Raw genomic sequence first — 14,927 nt, forward strand, 5'->3', positions numbered from 1 at the left:
GGGGTGGTGAGAGGTTAATGTGTGATAGTGTGGGAGGTGGGATGGTGTGGGGGTGGTGCGTCGGTAGTGTGAGGGTGGTGCGTCGGTGGTGTGAGGGTAGTGCGGGTGGTGAGGAGGTGGTGAGCGGTTGGTGTGGGGTGGTGAGGGAGTGTTGAAGGGTGGTGAGGAGTGATGTGGGGGAGCTGGGGTGGTGTGGGGGTGGTGAGTCGGTGGTGTGAGGGTTAGTGCGGGTGGTGAGAGGGTGGGGAGGGGTTGGTGTGGGGATCATGTCACGTATTCCATTTCGACACCACATCACTTGATTGCCCGATGCCGACCTCCACCTCTGTGACTGCCCTCTCTCCATGCCCACCGACCTGGTCCAGTGGCCACTTCTTCATGACGCTGAGGAGCTGTAGGTCCAGGGGTCCCCCTCCAGTCTTCTCTCTCTCTCTGCCACCTTCTCCTGGCCGAGGTGTACAGAGGAAGCAGAAAACGCACAGTGTTAGGCAGTCGGGTCGTGCAGTACAGAGGGTGGGCAGCTGGTGGCCTTTGTGAACAGGGCACCCAGCCATGGCGGGCTGTATGGGTACTGGCATGAGGTGCAGGGCGGGGAGCACGCACAATGCCGGCGGGTAGAGTTCGGTTGCCCTCCGGATGGAGGGGGGAGGGGCGGTAGGTGTGTGTGGCACCAGGGGCACAGTGCTGGTTACTCACCCTGGCCGCCCTGAGGAGGTTGTGCAGCTTCTTGTGACACTGTTATCCACTCCTGGCGCTGGGGCCTACGCCGCTCATGGCCTCTACCACCTGAACAAATGCCTGGTGTACAGCAGTGGGTGGCAGCCTCTTTCCCACCCCGGGGTGGCCCACCTCTCCTCCACGGCGCCCAGCAGGGTCTCAAGCACTGTGTCCGCAAACCGCGTTGCCGGTCTCCATTCTGCCATCTTGTTGGCTGGCACGAGTGTGTTTGGGGAGAGGAGTGCAAATATGCAGCTGCAGCATGTCAGCTACTCGCGTGTCAATCCCCATCCTGGCGAATCTGACACCACTTTTCATTGGAATTGGTCGAGTTGCACGTGGCGCCGGTGCTAGCCCCTTCACATCATGTATTCCTCTGGGACAGGCACCAATTTAGTTCTCACAGGACTCCACCGATTCATTCCCGGCATCAACACTTAGTTTCTGAAACGGAGAATCCCACCCATGGGAATGCCACCACTTGGAAATTCCCCTCCAGTCACTCACCAGCCTGACTTGGAAATATATCGCCGTTCCGTCACTGTCGCTGGGTCAAAATCCTGGAACTTCCTCCCTAACTGCACTGTGGGTGTACCTACACCACGTGGACTGCAGTGGCTCAAGAAGACAGCTCACCACCACCTTCTCAAGGCCAATTAGGGATGGACAATCAATGCTGGCATGGCGAGTCATGACCACATCCCGTAAATGATTAAAAATAAAATGATTCCAAGGCCGCACAGTACTGTATTGGCTGACCAATGCTTTGGGACATTGTGGATGGTCTAAATATATGCAACCCTTTAGGGCGGCGCGGTGGGGCAGTGGTTAGCCTGTGGAGCTAAGGACTCAGTTTGATCCCGGCCCTGGGTCACTGTCTGTGTGGAGTTTGCACATTTCCCCCCCATGTCTGTGTGGGTTTCATCCCCACAACCCAAAGATGTGCAAGGTAAGAGGATTGGTCGCACTAAATTGCTCCTTAATTGGAAAAAAATAATTGGGTACTCTAAACTTAAAACAAAATATGCAACCCTTTAAAAATATCTGGCTGATGGGGGTCACGCGATGTAAGTGCGGGAGCAGCTACTTATCTCTTTAATCCTTTATTTTATCCAGATGCACAATGCCTAATTATTTGATCCTCATTTGTATGATCTATGCTATGTTCCTGGAAGATCCTGGTTACATTTTGACATTGGGGAGCCGATTTCGTCAAGAAAATCCTCGATTGATGGAGGAGGCCAGAGATGGCGGGGGTGGGGCTCAGTTCGCAGTGGCAGTTCTGCTGTGAGCGGGCAGCACCTCGGAGATGCCGTTGGTGTTGAGATGATGGCTGCCATTGTGAGCCAGGTTGTGGACGAAGGTCTTGGCTCACTGGCACAGAATATTGGTGCTCACATTGATGAACTGCGAGAAAAGTGAATGGCTGAAATGGAGAAGAGAATTCTGTCAGTTGATAGGGCAGTTTCCTTAGTGGGAGCCTCCCCTGCAGTCCTTGAAAACTCTGCTGCATGGCATGTCGAACATCCTGATTGATTCAAGGAAATGGGGCCGGAGAAGGAGTGTTCGTGGCAAGCCCAAATTTATATTTAAAGTATTGGTCTCCTGCAAGAAGTTCTAGTGCGCTATTTGCTCTGAATTTGAGAACTGTCTGCCATGTTTTCACAATCACGATTTGAAGTTGGCCGTTTCGAGTTTGATGGAGTACATTGGGCGGGATTCTCCCATCCCGCGGCAGAGTGTCCACGCCAACGTAAACACTGTTGCATTTTTGGACGGCGTGAACGGGCCACTGCCAGGAGTAATTCTGGCCCCTACAGGGTGCCAGCACGGCGCTGGAGCGGTTCACGCTGCTCCAGCTGCCGATCCCGGTGCGAACTGTGCGCCGCGGGATCCACGAATGCGCAGTGGCACCGGCGCCAACGCCAACATGAATTAAAGGCCCCGCCAACCCTTCAACGCCGAGGTCCCGCTGGCTCAGAGCAGGTTAGAACGGTGCCGGCGGGACTCAGTTTTTTTCTTACGGCCGCTCGGCCCATACGGGCTGGAGAATCAGCAGGCCGGCCACGTAGAGCGGTCCGCGACCAGCGCCACGCCAACCATGCCAGCGCATAATCATGTACCGGCGTCAGGGCGGCATGGCGCGATTTGCGCGGCCCGCAGGCGATTCTCCGACCCCGCGCAGGGTCGGAGAATCCCGCCCATTGTGTCCGGTCTTTGAGGTTTGGGGTCAGTCTAACGTTGTCCTGTCGTTGATGTTCATCGAAAACGGTTGGAGTTAGTCAGTCACAATGGACCTTCGCCACCCGCCAGGGCCTGGGTGTCTCTTTACCAGGGCTTTAGGACAACAACATAGCAGAGGTGCGAGGTCTTCGGTGAAACTCTGGATGGACAATCCTGTCATGGCTTTGACCTTTTCAAGCTCCATGGATGGTTATATTATCCTGTAGCTCATCATTAATCCTGAACTTTGTTCCCTTGTAATTATACTCCTGATTTCCTGTTATTACCTTTTACCCTGACAAGGGTGTATGATATATAAGCACAGGGGCGTTGTCACCTGTTATCCTGTTATACTATGAAATTCATGCTGAGATGGTTGTGTGACATGAGGATTGTGCAGTAATTACCTGTTTTTTTTATGTGCTGTAATCCGTGCTTTTACACTGAGGGAAAACATTTGCTGGTAGCATTCTCTCTATTTATCGATAAGTTGAGTAGCGTCACAGCAGGGTGGCCAGTAGGTGGTTTGATATGAAGGTGGTTGGTATGGCCATTAACATCCTCATTGAGGGTGAGGAAAACCCCCGTTAGAACTTGGTGTTGTGTGTTTTCTTTTGTACTTGTGTTATAAACTTTTGTTATTTTGGAATTGAGGAATCCTTGCTTGTTTCCTATGAAAGTATAGACAGACCATGGATCCTGGAAAATACTTTTTTTGTTTCTGTCCTTGGCATTCCTGGTGTAGGAGTTGGGGGGATATGTATTGGGGCACGCCTGGGGGTGGTTGCATTTTCCCCCGCGATATCCTGTTGGTGGGTATCTTAATGATTCTTCTTCACCTTGTCAGTGAGGTTTTCCAGTGATGAAGGGGCCTGAACGGTGCCTCTGATTTGGCGGGAGAGGAGTGAGGTCTGTTGTGGTGTGAATCTTGGCAGGGAGTAAGAATCCTTGGCTCATGGCTCCTGTATACGAACGAGAACGCACACTGCCAAGCCACATCTTGTACCGATGGCAATATCCTGTTGATTTGATATTTATTTATTGTCACATGTACCGAAGTACAGTGAAAGGTATTTTCACTGGACTTCGCAGAATAAGGGCCAAACAAGCAACACATGAGAAAGGGCAGCATAGGGCATCGTGAATAGTGATCTTACAGGGAACAGATCAGTCCGAGGGAGTCGTTGAGGAGTCCAGTAGCTGTGGGGAAGAAGCTGTTCCTATGTCTGGATGTGCGGGTCTTCACACTTCTATATCGTTTGCCTGATGGAAGGGTCTGGAAGAAGGCAATGCCTGGGTGGGAGGGGTCTCACCTGAGAGGCAGCGGGAGGTGTAGACAAAATAAATGTGCGGGTGGCAAGCTTCTGTGATGCGTTGGGCTGAGTTCACCACACTCTACAGTTTCTTGTGATCTTGGGCAAAGCAGTTGCAGTAAAACATCACTATTCCTTTACTCAAATCCTCTCGCCATGAATGCCAACATACCATTTGTCTTCTTTACTGCCTGCTGTACCTGTTCGCTTACTTTTTGCGACTGATACACAAGGACATCAAGGTCTCACTGAGTATCGATCTCTCTCAATTTATACACATTCAAATAATAATCTGCCTTCCTATTTTTGCTACTGAAGTGGATAACCTCACATTAATCCACATTATACATCATCTGCCATGCATATGCCCACTCACTCAGCCTGTCCAAATCTCGCTGAAGCATCTCCTCATCCTCCTCACAGTTCACCCTCCCATCCATCTGCAAATTTGGAGATACTACATTTAGTTCCCTCGTCCAAATCATTAATATATAATGTGAATGTGGTAATACCAGGTATTGCAGTACCTGAGAGGTGGATGCCCATTGGCTAGACCTAGGAGTCTACCATTGGCCAACGTATGTAGCTACGCCCTTAGAGGCGGGGTATAAGAACCCATGCCGTCCCAGCAGCCTTCACTTTCTGTATCGGAGCTGCTGGGTACAGTTCTAGCTGATTAAAGCCGATTAGTATGACTCTCCTTGTCTCACGAGTAATTGATTGTGCATCAGTGAACAGTTGGGGTCCGTGCACAGATCCATGCGGTACCTCACTAGTCACTACCTGCCAATCGGAAAAAGACTTGTTTATTCCAACTTTTTGCTTCCTGTCTGTTAAGCAGCTTTCTATCCATATCAAGACACTTCAGCAATCCCATGTGCTTTAACTTTGCATAGTAATCTGCTATGTGAGGCCTTGTCGAAAGCCTTCTGAAAGCTTTTGTTAAAGCCTTAAGCTTTTGTAACACCCTCATGAGACCCACTGGGACGACCCGGTGAATCCCCCCCCATGAGCCTCACGAAGTACGAGAGATAGTTAACTCAGGATCTTAAAAGCCGGTCAAGGTAGGAGCCGAGCTACCATAGAGTAGTCCCGACTAGGAATGGGACTAGGACTGTATTTGTATATATTTTACCGTTGGTGATAAATCATTCATTTGACTCTTCCTTCCGGTCTTCTCTGTGACTACTAAAGCTTTCCACATGATTAATATGACCCGCGAGGTTATATTATTACTCTTTAAGACTGGCATAGTTTCCACTAGCGGGGAGCAAATTACCTGCTAGTGGCCAGAAGCAGAAATCGCAGTTAATTGTCCTCTCCATAATTCTGGAACACCGTGGAACATCTTGGTGCTTTGCCACCTTCCAGCTGAGTACACTAACCTAGCAGATTGAGAATCAAAATGGGAGTTCTTTGTTTATATCAATTATATTAGTTGTGGATTTAACCAGCTCAGTTTTCAAAAGAGCTATTAACACATTAAAGCCATCCTCTTTTGTTAACCAATAACATTGCAAAAATTTAATGTCATAACTCAACTTGTACAAAGAAATAAACCAACGTTATCTCTATCAGTTCTTGGATTTTATTAGTGTCATAAAGTTACTTCAAAGCTAATGTTATCCTTGGGAAGCCAGTTAGACAAAAAAGCCATTTCCATAAACATTTGATGGATGTAGAGACCATAAAATCAAGGTTATTGGTTAATCTTCCTCCTTTTTAATTTTTCTGTTAACATCTTATAGCATTAAATAGATATCAAATATTGGAAACAGTAGAGTCATTGTCTTTGGGTACCTTTACAAACACCGTTCCGTGTCCATTAATTGCTTCCATCCCTGATAACTGCTTCAAGCTGAGTGAAGAGTGTTCACAATCTCAGTGTTGTTTATGATTCTGAGTTGAGTTTCCAATAATGTCCCTGAAACATAAACAAGGAAGCCTACTTCCACTTCCGTAACATGATTCAACTTCATCCTCCCCTCAGTTTATCCGCTGAGGATCCATGCTTTTGTTACCTGTCAACTTGGATATTCTTTTTTTTTTAAATTTCCAATTAAGGGGCAATTTAGCGTGGCCAATCTGCCTACCCTGCACATCTTTGGGTTGTTAGGGGTGAGACCCAAGCAGACATGGGGAGAATGTGCAAACTCCATACAACAGTGATCTGGGGCCGGGATTGAATTCGGGTCCTCAGCGCCGTGCAACTTGGATATTCTGATGGTTTTCTTCCCTGTCTCCCTTTGTGTATTCTACATAAAGTCATGCTCATCCACAACAGGGCAGCAAGGTAGCACAAGTGGATAGCACTGTGACTTCACAGCGCCAGGGTCCCAAGTTCAATTCCCCGCTGGGTCACTGTCTGTGCGGAAGCTGCATGTTCTCCCCGTGTGTGCGTGGGTTTCCTCCGGGTGCTCCAGTTTCCTCCCACAGTCCAAAAATATGCAGGTTAGGTTGATTGGCCATGATAAATTGCCCTTAGTGACCAAAAAGGTTAGGAGGGGTTATTGGATTATGGGGATAGGGTGGAAGTGAGGGCTTAAGTGGGTTGGTGTAGAGTCGATGGGCCGAATGGCCTCCTTCTGCACTGTGTGTTCTATGTAACCCCCCTGCCCGTGTCTTAACACGCTCCACATCTCATAAAGTCTGTGTTTGCTGACCTCTACTAGCTCTCTGGTGCAAAGATTAAGTATGAAGTTAGAAACTAAAATATAAACAGCACCAAAATATCAGAAAATACAAAATATATTTATTAAATAATGAGCGCCCTCCTTTGTAACTGATAATTTCAACACTGCTCACAGAGTCACAGAAAATATAGTGCAGAAGGGGCTCTTTGACACACCTAGTCTGCAACAACACATGAAAAACCCCTGACCTACCTACCTAATCCCATTTGTCTGCACTTGTCCCATAGCCTTGTATGTTATGACGTGCTAAGTGCTCATCCAGGTACTTTTAAAGGATATGAGGCAACCTGTCTTTACTACCCTCCCAGGCAATGCATTCCAGACTGTCACCACCCTCTGGGTGAAAAAGGTTTCCCTCAAATTCCCCCTAAACCTCCCTTGTGCTTTTGACCCCTCGCGACTGCACCTTCAACTCAAGAGAACAGCTGCTCCCTATCCACCCGGTCCATGCCCCTCATAATCTTGTACACCTCAGTCAGGTTGTCCTCTCCATATTCTCTGCTCTAACAAAAACAACCCAAGCCAATCCAACCCCTCTCCAGAACTTGAAAGTGTTCCATCCCAGGCAACATCCTGAATCACCTCTGCGCCCCCTCCAGTGCAATCACATCCTTCCTGTAATGTGGTGACCAGACCTGCACACAGTATTCCAGCTGTGGCCTCACCAAAGTTTTATAGAACTCCAACATGACCTAACTGCTTTTGTAATCTACACCGCGATTGATATCGGCAATGCTCCATATGCCTTTTTCACCACCCTATTAACCTACCCTCCCGCCTTCAGAGTCTGGACCAACACGCCAAGGTCCCTTTGTTCCTTGGAACTTCCCATGTCATGCTGTTCATTGCATATGCTCCTCTTTAATTCATGTACGCAGATCTTTCAAACAAATCTAGGAGCACCACATGTCAACATCTCAGGCTTCTAATTCAGTTCATCATTCCCCAAAACATCCTTCCAGAATGACTTTGAAGATATAATTAAAAGATGTATTGCCAGGAGTTATGGATATGTAGCTATTAATGAAAGAAGAAGGGCAATACTCTCTTAGCAATGATTTAACTAATGATGTAAAATTATTTATTATTTCACTACAAGAGTTCCCAAACCCATGAGGAGCATTCTGAGGAGGTGTCAAGTTAAAGGAGTAAATTATTTGAAACAAGAAAAAAACACATTCCCCTCTTACAACCCCAGACCAGGCCCCAACAGTGGCTCGGATACTGGACCAAAACCCCAATATTTTAGTTTATTTACGAGACTGTGCGGAAAGAATGATTCACTCCAGGAGTGATTGCATGAAGAAATAGGGCTTAGGTATTTTTAAAACAAAGCTTTATTATGAATGTAATATTAAACTTTTGAACCGGACTTTCTAACCTTACCTTAAATAGTGGCACACTACTGCTCTCACCACTAATTGCAAATATTACCACCTTTTCGGCAACAGTCCTTCCAAACTACATATCTCCTTATCTCTCACCGTTGAAGCTTGACTTGCCCAAGTATCTCTTAAGATCTTAATCTCCTTACCTACTCCACAATGTACATGTGAGTAAATCTTACCTTTTCAAATAAAATCTTTGTAATGTTCTGATACCTGCTTATCCACCAGCCTCTGAACAGACTGTATACTCTGTTGCACATCTTCCACTGGGACAATTTTTTTCCCTACCACTTTAATAAACCCTAATGGCTTATCCTGTTTTATCATGTCTGTTTTTCCAGTACTTTTCTTAAGCCACCAACACTGAGACTTCATGGGCGTCATTCTCCGACCCCCCAGAGGGTCGGAGAATGGCCGTTGGCCGCCGTGAATCCCGCCCCCGCCGGTTGCCGAAGTCTCCGAAGGGAGAAAAGTCGGCGGGGCGTTAATGGCGCCGCTGCCGCGGAGAATGTCACGGGTCTGCGCAAGGCAGCCGATTTTCGGCCTGCCGATATTCTCCCTTCCGGATGGGCCGAAGTCCCGTCGACGTGGTGACCGTTCACGTCGACGTGAATCAAACCTCCTTTTCATCGGCGTGACCCGGTGCTCCAGGCTCACGCCGACCAGCGTGGAGGTGAGTGACGGCCTGGGGGGTTGGCTCTGGGCAGGAAATGGCGTGGCCGCAGTCTGAATGCGTGAGGAGAGGTGTGTCTCGGGTTGTGTGTGTGTGTGTGCGGCGGGGGGGGGGGGGGGGGTGTGGTTAGAGTAGGCTGGGCTCCGGGGGAGTGCCGGGAGGGGGTCCGTGCCGGGGTGGAGGTTGGGGGGGGTCCGTGCCGTGCCGGGGTGGAGGTTGGGGGGGGGGGTCCGTGCTGGGGTGGAGGTTGGGGGGGGGTCCGTGCCGTGCCGGGGTGGAGGTTGGGGGGGGGGGCCCTGCTGGGGTGGAGGTTGGGGGGGGGTCCGTGCCGGGGTGGAGGTTGGGGGGGGGTCCGTGCTGGGGTGGAGGTTGAGGAGGGGGCCGTGCCGTGCCGGGGTGGAGGTTGGGGGGGGGTCCGTGCTGGAGTGGAGGTTGGGGGGGTCCGTGCTGGGGTGGAGGTTGGGGGGGGTGTCCGTGCCGGGGTGGAGGTTGGGGGGGGGGGGTCCGTGCTGGGGCGGAGGTTGGGGGGGGGTCCGTGCTGGGGTGGAGGTTGGGGGGGGTCCGTGCTGGGGTGGAGGTTGGGGGGGGGTCCGTGCTGGGGTGGAGGTTGGGGGGGGGGTCCGTGCGGGGTGGAGGTTGGGGGTTAGGGGGGGGGGGGTCTGTGCAGAGGAGGGGGATGGGAGGGCAAGTGAGTTGGTCCAGCTGGCCAGGTGCCAGCATCCAACAGTTGGACCCATGCGGTCCATGCCACCTGGCTGGGGGGAGGAGGGGATATGGGCAATGATGGCATGTCGTCGTTCCCCTCCCCCCCCACCAGGCCGTCATGTTTTCAGATCATCCAGCGATGTTGGCCGCCGTGGTGGCAGCCGCTCATGTCTATGTTGCCCTGGATGAGGAGGAGGAGGAGGAGCGTGCCAGAGAGGCGGCGCAGGCTGCCGCAGAGGGGCAGGCGGCAGCCGCCCAGGCTGGAGGGACACCTGACCGACAGGACGAGGAGGGGGAGGAGGACGTCGCGGCCCCACGGCAACGGAGGCACCCGAGGGCGCCCCGTGTGTACCGGCCCCGGCAGTCATACCAGGACCTCACGGACCGGGAATGCAGGAGGAGACTCCGGATGAGCCGGGAAACCGTGGCACACATCTGCCACCTGCTGGCACACCTGTCACCGCATGGCACTGGCGGGGGACACCCTCTCCCGTGTCCGTCAAGGTTACGGTGGCCCTGAACTTTTATGCAACGGGGTCATTCCAGGCACCGAGTGGGGACCTGTCCGGCATATCGCAGACATCGGTGCACCGGTGCATCCGGGCAGTGACAGATGCCCTATATGCCATGGCGCACCGCTACATCCGCTTCCCCGTGGACCGGGCCAGCCAAGATGCCCGGGCCGTGGACTTCTCTGCCGTGGCCGGGTTCCCCATGGTCCAGGGCGCGATCGATGGGATGCATGTCGCCGTGCGGCCACCTGCAGATAACAGGGCCGTGTTCACTAATAGGAAGGGGACCTATTCGATGAACGTACAGGTGGTCTGCGACCACCGCATGATGATCCTGCACGTCTGCGCCCGTCACCGAGGCAGTGTACACGACTCATTCGTGTTGTCGGGGTCATCCATCCCCGGCATGTACGAGGGACGCCATCCCCGACTGAGGGGCTGGTTGCTGGGCGACAGGGGCTACCCATTGCGGTCGTGGCTGATGACGCCTATACGGAGGCCACGCAATGAGGCGGAGAACCGCTACAATGATGCCCATGTAGCGACAAGGGGAGTGATCGAGAGGTGCTTTGGCGTGCTGAAGATGCGTTTCAGGTGCCTGGACCTCTCTGGGGGCGCCCTCCAGTATCGGTCAGATAGGGTCGGCCGCATCATAGTGGTGTGCTGCGTCCTGCACAACATAGCCCAGCAGAGGGGCGATGTGCCGCAGGCAGAGGAGGGCGGAGTGGAGGAGCAGCAGGAAGATGCCCAGTCCTCCCCAGATGAGGGGGATGGGGGCAATGGTCAGGGCAGACGGGGTAGACACAGGCGGGTGGCGGTCTACCGTTACCGGCTGGCCCAGCGGGCACGGGACAGACTGATAGACGCCCGCTTCACTGACTAGATGGGCGTGGGAATCGGGTAGTATGGCCACAGACCACACACCATGGCAACAGCCGACCACCCATACCCCCCACCCATCCACCCACCCAGCACCCTCACCCCCCTCCCCAACCCCACCCACCCCACCCGCATGCACAACACCCCCCCCCCCCATTGCCGATCCACCTGCGGCACAACGGGCCGGGCTCACACAGTTGCGGGTGGACGCGTGTCTATCGCAGGCCATGGAGGATGATGACAACCCGCCCTGCGATGAGCTCCTGGCTCTACATCGTTGGACTATGTCTGACCCATGGCCACAGTACCACCATCCACCCGGACCATCCCTGCATGCAGCTGTGACACTGCAGCGCACGGTCCCATCCTCTGCCCGGGGGATGTTGATGGCGGCCCAGGGGGAAGGGGGCAGACTCACCTGGGGCTGAGGTAAGACCACCCCTCACACACACACTTGCGCTCAACGTACATGACACCCCCGCACACTTTGGACAGAGCACAAAGGCAGCTTTGGTAGGTGTAACATTGACTTTAATAACCAAAGGAGTTCATGCACGTGCCCTAGCGCCTAAAACTCATCTGTGCCCTGCACCCGTGCCAACTTACTCAGTGTCTAATTGTTTGGCCTTACGGGCCCTTTGACTACGCCTCGGTGGTTCCCCAGACGGTACAGCAGAACTGGAGGTGGACTCCTGTGATTCCTGCCCTCTGACACTGGATCCCTTTGGCGGCCGTTTCCTGGGGCGTCCTGGCCTAGATGGGCCAGGCTGCGGCCCGGGCGACTGGGATGGCGAGCTGCCAGCCTGTCCTGCCCGTTGCCCACCCGATGCACCTGGGACGGAAGGGGGGGAGTCCGAGGTGTCGCGGTGTACCGGGACCTCCCCTACAGAGGGAGCCGGGATGGACCACACCACCTCCTCCTCCCTTAGGAGCAGCATGGTAGCCTTGTGGATAGCACAATTGCTTCACAGCTCCAGGGTCCCAGGTTCGATTCCAGCTTGGGTCACTGTCTGTGCGGAGTCTGCACATCCTCCCCGTGTGTGCGTGGGTTTCCTCCGGGTGCTCCGGTTTCCTCCCACAGTCCAAAGATGTACAGGTTAGGTGGATTGGCCATGATAAATTGCCCTTAGTGTCCAAAATTGCCCTTAGTGTTGGGTGGGGTTGCTGGGTTATGGGGATAGGGTGGCGGTGTTGACCTTGGGTAGGGTGCTCTTTCCAAGAGCCGGTGCAGACTCAATGGGCCGAATGGCCTCCTTCTGCACTGTAAATTCTATGAAAGTCTATGAAGACTGGGCCATGGCCTGCTGAGCGCCTCTGCCATCTGGCGCTGGCACTGGCTCATGGCCTCCTGTGAGAGGGCAGCCATTTCCTGGGCCACAGACGCCGCCTGCACGGAAGGCCCCAGGCCTCGCAAACCGTTCCCCATGTCTGACACCGTCGCACCCATTGCCTCCACCGCGGACGCCACCCGTGCGGTGTCAGCCTGGGTGGCATGCATGATCGGCACCACTCCCAGCTCCTGGACGCGGGTGGACTCCTCCACCTGCGACCGCAGCCGCCGCAAGCCGCCCGTCACCCTCTTCGCTCGTCTCCGGGTCGGTGGTTGCATCGGATCTATGTGTGGGTGTGGTAACTGCAGGAACCCGGGATCCATCTGGGCGGCAGATGTTCGCTTGGGCTGGGCTGCCCTCCGACCGCCCGGTCCCTCTGCTGCTCCTACTTCCACCTGCTGTACCGGGACGGCTGTGTTGTGCGCACCAGTGAGTGTACCAGACGCCTCATCACTAAAGTGCCCAACCGTGGTGAGTGTTTCTGCGATGGTGGAGGGTGTTGGTGACAGCAGTGGCGTTGTGTTGTGCTCTTCGTCCCACTCTGAGTCCATGGCACTTTGGGGTGGGGCTTCGTCTCCACCCATCCACTCTGAGTCACTGTCCGGTATTTCGTCTTCCTGGGTAGTGCTGTCCCGGGTAGGGGTGTCCTGGGTAGTGCTGTCCCGGGTAGGGGTGTCCCGGGTAGGGGTGTCCTGGGTAGGGGTGTCCTGGGTAGTGGTGTCCTGGGTAGTGGTGTCCTGGGTAGTGGTGTCCTGGGTAGTGGTGTCCTGGCTCGGATGTGACGGGGGCCTGTGGCTGCCCCCCTCGTCGCTGGGTGGTCGCTCCCGCACGTGACGGGGGTGTCGTCTCCCTGTTGCTCCAGGTCTCTCCGTCTCCCGTGGTCTCCGAGGGGCATCCAGCGGGCGTCGCATGCTGGAGGGTGCGGGTCTCTCCGTCTCCCGTGATCTCCGAGGGGCATCCTGCGGGCGTCGCATGCTGGAGGGTCCGGGTCTCTCCGTCTCCCGTGGTGTGCGAGGGGCATCCTGCGGGCGTCGCATGCTGGAGGGTGCGGGTCTCTCCGTCTCCCGTGGTTTCCGAGGGGCATCCTGCTGGCGTCGCATGCTGGAGGGTCCGGGTCTCTCCGTCTCCCGTGGTGTGCGAGGGGCATCCTGCGGGCGTCGCATGCTGGTGGGTCCGGGTCTCTCCGTCTCCCGTGGTGTGTGAGGGGCATCCTGCAGGCGTCGCATGCTGGAGGGTGCGGGTCTCTCCGTCTCCCGTGGTCTCCGAGGGGCATCCTGCGGGCGGTCTGCATCTGTGGGGATGGGTGCCTGGACGTTTGGTCCTGCGATACACAATGAAGCATGCATGGTTAGACATCAGGCAGTGATCAGGTGATACGGGGGAGGGGGATATAGGGGAGGGGGGATATGGGGACGGGCTGTCGGTGGCTCACTCGCTAGTACGCCCCCGACCTCTGCATCAGCAACCTCCCGGTCCTCAGGTCCGCCAGCCAGTTCCAGGGCCCTTTCCTCGTGTACGGTCAGTGGCCTCTCATCAGCGGGCCCTCCTCCAGTCCTCACATGCTCCCTGGTGCTGTGTGCGTGCTTCTCCTGTGTGGGGGGGGGGGGGCTGGTGGCAGGGGTAAAAGGCAACAGTGTTAGGCAGGTATATGAATGCACGCCATCAGTTGCGCGTGCATTGCAGAGGTTAAGGTTAGGGCTGGATTCACTTGGGGATATGGGGGATATGGGGGAGGGGGGGGATATGGGGAGGGGGGATATGGGGGATATGGGGGAGGGGGGATATGGGGGAGGGGGTATATGGGGGAGGGGGGATATGGGGGATATGGGGAGGGGGGATATGGGGGAGGGGGGATATGGGGGAGGGGGGATATGGGGGAGGGGGGATATGGGGGATATGGGGGAGGGGGGATATGGGGGATATGGGGGAGGGGGGATATGGGGGAGGGGGGATATGGGCGATATGGGGGAGGGGGGATATGGGGGAGGGGGATATGGGGGATATGGGGGAGGGGGGATATGGGGAGGGGGGGATATGGGGGATATGGGGGAGGGGGGATATGGGGGATATGGGGGACGGGGGGATATGGGGAGGGGGGGATATGGGGGAGGCTCACCCTGCCTGCTCTGACGAGGTCGTTCACCTTCTTGTGGCACTGGGTGCCTGTCCGTGGTGTTAGGGCCACAGCGATGACGGCCTCTGCCACTTCCCTCCACAGATGCCGGCTGTGGCATGGGGCAACTCTGCGGCCGTGCCCGGGATACAGGGCGTCCCTCCTCTGCTCCACCGCGTCCAGGAGCGCCTCCACATCGCGTGACTCGAACCTCGGGGCTGAGCAACGGCCAGCCACCCAGTCGGGTGTTGCGGTCGGGTGTTCCGGTCGTGTGGGGGGGAGCAGCGCGGCCTTATGAGCCGTCACGCCGTGCAGCGCGTATGATGCCGCATGGCGTGAACCACTGCGCAAGCGCGAATCCCATTACGTCGCTGCTAGCC

General features: G+C 54.8%; 1 long non-coding RNA gene across 2 annotated transcripts in view; it reads right to left on the reverse strand.

The window, feature by feature from the left end:
* LOC140388105 (uncharacterized) overlaps positions 1-14,927 on the reverse strand; it is a 189,600-nt gene that overhangs the window by 74,004 nt on the left and 100,669 nt on the right. For both annotated transcript variants that reach the window (XR_011934090.1, XR_011934091.1), the window contains exons 2-3: positions 6,054-6,177; positions 5,533-5,638 (exon numbers count right to left, since the gene is read on the reverse strand). This is a non-coding gene — a long non-coding RNA (uncharacterized lncRNA). The remainder of the gene's footprint in view (positions 1-5,532; positions 5,639-6,053; positions 6,178-14,927) is intronic.

The sequence above is a fragment of the Scyliorhinus torazame genome, chromosome 13 (assembly GCF_047496885.1).
Source record: "Scyliorhinus torazame isolate Kashiwa2021f chromosome 13, sScyTor2.1, whole genome shotgun sequence".
Lineage (NCBI taxonomy): Eukaryota > Metazoa > Chordata > Chondrichthyes > Carcharhiniformes > Scyliorhinidae > Scyliorhinus > Scyliorhinus torazame.